The sequence below is a fragment of the Microtus pennsylvanicus genome, chromosome 2 (assembly GCF_037038515.1).
Source record: "Microtus pennsylvanicus isolate mMicPen1 chromosome 2, mMicPen1.hap1, whole genome shotgun sequence".
In the NCBI taxonomy this organism is placed as follows: domain Eukaryota; kingdom Metazoa; phylum Chordata; class Mammalia; order Rodentia; family Cricetidae; genus Microtus; species Microtus pennsylvanicus.
The window spans coordinates 75,811,695-75,819,178 of NC_134580.1; positions in this window are offsets into that span (position 1 = coordinate 75,811,695).

The window sequence follows — 7,484 nt, forward strand, 5'->3', positions numbered from 1 at the left end:
CAATACTATGGAATGGAGAATATTGTTCAAATATGTAAACTGGTGGCACTCATTTCTCTTTCAAAATATCACACTGTCTAAAGTCTAAATTTTAAGTAAAGTTCCAAATTTCCAATGTAGCAATATGAAAAGATCACACTTGCAATATTTACTGATGTGTTTAATTTTTAATCATGAAAATTCTTCCTACAAGTTACGTGACATAAAAAAGGAACAGAGAAAAGTTATCTTTATACACTTGGAGACAACCGGTAATTATATGTGAGTGACAAACAAGGGTGGATTTTTCATTTTGATATAATAAAAATTGATTTTACTCAGAATAGGTTCAGACATCAGCCTAATTCGGGGCCCGAGAAGACCCTTCATGCTAAGCTGTTTTGCAGTCATTTGCAGCATTCACAGCTACATTGACCTGAAATTCATCATCATTTTCCCTTTCGTTTTTAAGTGAGTAATTTCAGTGGAAATTTTCTGAAATTCATTTCTCCATTTTTTGAGTTACCGAAGCAATAAAATTAAATATTTTCTCCTGCATGTGTTTCAGGTATAATTTGCAGTTCATGTCTAGTGAAGGTCACTAACAAAGACTCAGAAAGCAACACTTTATTTCCTAAAGTAGATGTATATAAAACTTTGAACATATTATTTTAATAGTATAGTCAAATCTGAATAAATGCATCTCAAACTCCCCCAATTTCCATTTATTCTTATTGACTTCTTTATCATTGCTATAGTTATTTCTCTTTCCTTTTATAAGTATTATTGACCTTATGTATTCATGTATTTGTGTTTGTATGTGTATTTGCTTGTGTATGGGGGAGTGTCGATTTACATGCCATAGTCAACATGTAAAAAACAGGGGACAAATTGTAGGATTAGTTCTCTCCTTTCATAATGTGGGTCACAGAAATAAAATTCTTATCATCATGTTTGGGGTCTGAACCTACTGTGTTGTCTCATTACTCCCATGTCTCTTCCTTTCAGGGTGCTAGTACAGCATTTATAAAAACATGTATTTAACATTCAAAATGAAATTGGGTTCTTAGTGTTTTTCACTCAAGTTCAAATGAATAAGTATTTGGATTATGAATCAGTAATTGTGATACCTAAATGTCTTCTTATGATATTCTGTGGTAAAATATGAGTGAAAAATGTATCCACATTTTGCCATTCAATTTAATCTACAGTAAAAAACAATAAGAAAACACGTATTTTCTTATTATTCAGAGCTATTCTTAGGTCTATTAGGTTTTACATCAAAATCCAGAAAATAAAGGTAATCCTTCAAGGTAGAAATAATTAGATGTCAGGTAGGTAAGTTTAGCAACTATTACTCATAAAATAATGGAATGATTGTGAATGAAAAGAGCAGTATCCTCTGGGGAGTACACATCACTAATTGTATATGTTTTCACATTTCATGACTGAAACAATAGGATGAGTGATCCCTTTGTGAACATTTTTGGATGTTAGGTAGGTATTATAATAATTCTTCCATCCCTCCTTCCCATTTTTCTTTCTATCTTTCTTTCCTTCTATATATCCATCCACCTATCTAGCTTTCTTTGTTTCTTTCTTTGTTTCTTGCTGGGAGCCGATTTGAATAGCTGCCATTACAAGATGGCATTTGGCCCCAGCCTCGCTTGATAGATAACTCCATATTAGGGTTGCAGTTCTTCCACTGGAAAACAGGGTGAGTTGTTGTGATCTAGCTGCCCACACTTCCCCTGACCCGCAGGGGAACATCCTGGTCTGTAATTGACAAGGATGTTCCCCTGCTTTCTTTCCTGATGGTGGGTCTCCAGAAAAGCAGTTAAAGTATCAAAGTATGAAAAGTTGCTAGGCAGACTCCCTATATAAGCAGCTATAGTTCAGAGCTCCGGGCCCCTTGCTTTCTGCTCTCCCTACAACCAAGAGGCTCCAATAAAGCGTGATTTGAGAAGAATCCTCGTCTGGTGGTTGTTCCTTCCTGCTGGTCAGGGAGCTCGCCGCAGTTTCTTTCTTTCTTTCTTTCTTTCTTTCTTTCTTTCTTTCTTTCTTTCTTTCTTTCATCTGTCCCTCTCTTTTTTCAATATACACTTTACAAGAACAGGTATTGCCATAGGAATAGATTCAAATACTGAAAAAAAAAATCAGCAGATTCCTTGGATATGAAGCAGTGAACAAAATTGCCTGGAAATAAAATGCCTGTGTAAAAAAGTTTCAACTATCTTTGTAACATACCAATTATGACTGAACTTTAAATACATGTTTGAGAATAGATAAACGTCTAGTGAATGCTTATTTCTACTGTTATATCCTACTAAAAGAAGTTTAAAAGCTCACAAAGGTAATAAATTATGGATTCAATAATACAGAAAACACCAAGAGACTCTTCCAACTTTGAGAATTTTTAAGTTCTTTGTATGTACATTGAAATATTTTGCTTCAGAAAGCTCCACTAATTTAATTATGTAAACACTTTTTCATGATTAATAAAACTAGTGCCTAGTAACCTTTTATATCAAACAGATTACTTTGAGTTTCAGTATAATAATATAAATCTAGAGTCCTAAAGACGTGTCTTTTGATTTTGTTTGTCTCCTTTTGTTTTATTATGTTGTGGTGGAACAGAGATCGCTATATTACAGGGATAAGCAATAACATTTTCTGATCAACTCATTTATGTCCTTAACATGTAAATGTGGAGTGGGGTAGAGGGAACTATCTCAAAGAAATTGTTTTACTAGCAGGCAAAAATATGTATTATAGGTTTTGTAAGTTGTAATGTTTTCAATATTACCATTTAACTTCCTACTACACTTTAATTATTCCATAGATGTCAAATTTACTCTGAAATTTTCAAAGAGAATGAGTATAAATTTTATGTTTCAGCAACAAGCTTTGACGAGCTGAGATAACCAAGTTGTATGTGGTGGTACACACACATTTAAATCCCAGTACTTAGTATCAAGAAAGATAGATAACACTAAGTTGGAGACTAGCTAGGTCTACAAAGTGAGTTCCGGGTTACTCAGACATTTATAAAAAATCATGTCTCAAAAATAAATAAATAATCAAATATATATTTTATATGCACATATACATATATTTATGCATATACTCATATATATATATATATATATATATATATACTCATTTATATATATATATAAATGCCACAACTAAAAGCAACTGAAATTGTTACTAATTCATAATATTACTGTGAAAAATTAAGGCAAAGAAATAGCTATAAAGAAAGCACATTGTTTCCTTGGGTTGCCATAACAAAGTACTGCATACCTGTTAGCTTAATATATGACAGGAATAATTATGGTCAACTTTTTGGAAACTACAAAATCCATGTTCCAGGTAGCCATCCTGCTGGTCACATTCTGGTATTGCTTGGCTTACATGTCACCTTCATTTTTTACAATGCATTCTCATGTCATGAAACTCTTCCAGAGTTCTCCATCTTATGATGGTAGTCACGTTGCTTTAGTGTATTTCCTACTCCAAAGTGGAAAATGGTTGTTTCAACAATAAGGCTATTTTCAAATAATGTCATATTCTAAGGTATCATGCTTTAAATAACAACATTTGAATTTTTATGGACCATAAATCAATTATTAACATGCAGTATTCTACTGTATATTAGTTCATAATTTAATGTAAAAGGTATAAATGTATTGTTCAATGACATGCTGCTAAAGAAAACAGACTGCTTCTGGTCCAAATAAGGCACATACATGGGAACTGACAATTTTGACAATCACTATAATTCTTCATAAAGGTAAAGAACTTGAAAACTAGTAACAAAGCAGATGATTTGTTTAGGGATATCTTACATGAAGCAATCTTTCTGATTTTACTAAAACAATGTTAACTTGAGGAAGTCCTCTATAACTTAGTGGCATGGCTCTGTGGGTCATGGTGCCAACTGAAATGCCTAAGGACCTAAATTTAATGACTGGTACTCTCATTCATGAAGAAGAGATCTGGTCAGTTGTCCTCATCAACTTAGACAATGAAACCCAATATGGACAAGTTCAACATAGCCACCATATACAGGATGTCCATGCATGTTTCAGCATTGCTGGGGCATTGCCAGCACATAAATTCCACTTTTTTTGGCCTCATTCATAATAGAAGAGAATTACTGCCTCCAAGGTGTCTTATGACCTCTGTATGTGGTTCATGCCAAATCATGCATGGGCACTCATGTGAATGAATGAATGAATGAATAAATAAATAAATAAACAAACAAACAAACAAACTACTCATTTCCTAACAAGTTACAGAAATACAGATTAGGTGGAAAGTGGGATGGCTCAGTGGGTAAAGAAAGCTACTTGCTGCAAACCTGACTACCTGACTTCTATCCCTTGGGACTACATGATAGAACTGGAGAACTAACCCACTCAAGTTGTCCTCTTACATATTTGCTATTGCAGTGGCATGCCTATCATCAATAAATATATACACACAAATGAAAATTAAAGAAATACACATTAAGAACATCTATTTATATTTAAATAAACATCTACTTAATACTCCCTCTGTGATTTGGCCCTTTAAAGCTTAATCCACAAGCAATCCATAAATTTCTGCATTTATTCTAGATGTGTGTGTGTTTGTTTGTTTTTGTTATATTTGTTTGTTTTGCTTTTATTTTACTGTTTTGTTTTGTTTTCTAGGATTTGGAATAAGCTTTTAAAATTTTAATAAATATATATCTCATTTCCTCTCATTTTTCATAATACGGGATGAATTTTGATATCAAAAATGAATGCTTTAGAATAAGTACTATCCTGTATAGGTGGGATACATTATTGCTACAATAAACTTAATTTATTCTCATGACCATTATACTTTAATCTTATTTACATGCCTTTGTTCCCTTCTATTCTCACAATAACATTGAATGAAAAGATCACAGAAAAGAACATCATTATCAAACTGGTTTAGAAAATCACAACACAACAATTAGTTTTGTTCTGGCTAGTTTATAAACACCAGTCTGTGAATAAAATTTCATGTTTGGCCACCTTAGCTAATTCACTAATTTAAATGTATGGCCATATACAAATTTTTACCATTTAAATTGCTGTTTGATGACTACAATTAATGATGGCAACAACTTGAGTGAGAAAAGACTGTGTTGTAAGGGGTTTATAAAGACATAAACCACAAAACAAACACAAGGTTACAGTCTCAAAATACAAAATTAGGTATCCTGTATCATAATTGGCTAAAGATTAGGTAAAGTCCAGCTGTTAGTTCATAATAGGCTATTATTATATAAGAGGGATAGCAACAGCCCCCCTAATTAAGTCATCCAGACATCTGCCGACCCTTTGCTAACCTAAGGGGCTGCTTGAAATATTACCAGCTGATAGAGGAAGTTGGGTGGTCAACATTCTCTGTATGGTTATGGGTTGGAGAATGGGCTGCAGCTACTTTGTGTAACTTAGGTTTCTCCATTAGCTATTACTTACCCTAAAGAGTGGTCCTATGGCCTTTAGTTTATCCTGGGGGCTGGAGGGAGGTTGGCCTTCAGCTCTTCTGCAGCCTTCAGCTGATTCTGGGGGCTGGGGTATAATTCAAGGTCTCAAAAGGGCCCAGCAGAGAAATGGAATCTTTACAGCCCTTCAATAGCCATTTTATGTTAAGGCTTCATACAAAAGCAATCAAAATAACACCAAAATGACATAATTTGATATAAAAATATCATTAAGTACAAATGGATGGAAATAGAAAACACTATACTGAGTAAGGTAACCCAGACCCAAAAGGATGAATATGGGATGTACTCACTCATAATTGGTTTCTAGCCATAAATAAGGGACACGAAGCCTACAATTGGTGATCCTAAAGAAGCTAAGTAAGAAGGTGAACCAAAGGAAAAACATATAGTTATCCTCTTGGCTATGGGAAGTAGACAAAGTTGCCGGGGAGAAAATTGAGATCTTGGGGGTGGGGTGAGATGGGGGTAAGGGGAGATGGGGAGAGAAAAGGGAGAAGGGGAGGAAGGGGGAACTTGGAGAAAAAGGAGGATTGGGATAAAGGAAGGTTGGATAGGGGAGCATGGAAGCACAACTCTTAGTTAAGGGAGCCACCTTAGGGTTGGCAAGAGATTTGAACCTAGAGTGGCTCCCAGGTGCCCAAGCCGAGGTCCCCAGTTAATTCCTTGGGCAGCTGAGGATAGGGAACCTGAAATGACCCTATCCCATATCAATACTGACGAATATCTTGCATATCATCATAGAACCTTCATCTGGTGATGGATGGAGATAGAGACAGAGACCCACACTGGAGCACTGGACTGAGCTCTCAAGGTCCCAATGAGGAGCAGAAGGAGGGAGAACAAGAGCAAAGAAGTCGGGACCACAAGGGGTGCACCCACCCACTGAGACAGTGGAGCTGATCTATTGGGAGCTCACCAAGGCCAGCTGGACTGTGACTGAAAAAGCATGGGATAAAACTGGACTCTCTGAACATGGCGAACAATGAGAGCTGATGAGACACCAAGGACAATGGCAAGGGGTTTAGATCCTACGTAATGTGCTGGCTTTGTGGGAGCCTACCCAGTTTGGATGTTCACCTTCCTAGATATGGACGGAGGGGGAGGACCTAGGACTTACCACAGGACAGGGAACCCTGACTGCTCTTTGGACTGGAGAGGAAGGGGGAAAGGAGTGGGGGAGGGGGAGAAGGGTGGGAGGAGGGGGAGAAGGGTGGGAGGAGGAGGAGGGAAATGGGAGGCTGGAAGGAGGTGGAAACTTTTTTTTCTCATTTTCTCAATAAAAAAAAAAGAAGAAAAAAATGTAAAAGTAAAATAAAATAGCCTACATTCACCACAGGGACATTTTATAAATTTCTCTATGATATTTTCTGCAGTGAATGAGCACAGTATTCACACACACATACATACACACACACACCACACGCACACACCTTTTACATGTCCTGAAATCACACTGGCACTAAACAGAGTTTGTCATTATGAATCTTATTAAGTTACTGTATTGAGCGATTTAGTGGATTATATCCCATCTGAAAACAGAAAAGTGATTTTAAGAAGCAGGAATAAATAAGAGAAGTAAAGACTGTAAAAAGTTCACCTCATTTTTGCAGATAGAATTGTCTTCCTCAGAGAGAAAAATTAACACTTTAAATCATTTAAAATTATTTATAGTATCTCAAGCTATCTCTTGGGTCGCTATCATATACTACTAATGAAATTAAGAGAATGATTCTATTCAACTTATTTATCTCAATTAAATTGAGATCTAACATACAGATAAAAAGTATAGCCCTTTTATTATTAGTTTGTCATTCACAGTTCTCTTCACGGTATGAAAGAAGTAAATTTCAAAATATTTGTTTGCTTAAGGATTAATGTTCAGAGATCTTTCTTGCTCTATAATATTATTGTTTGCAAAACCACTTGTATGTGGAAGAATCTATCTATTGGCATAAAAGTGAGGAATCCAAAATAC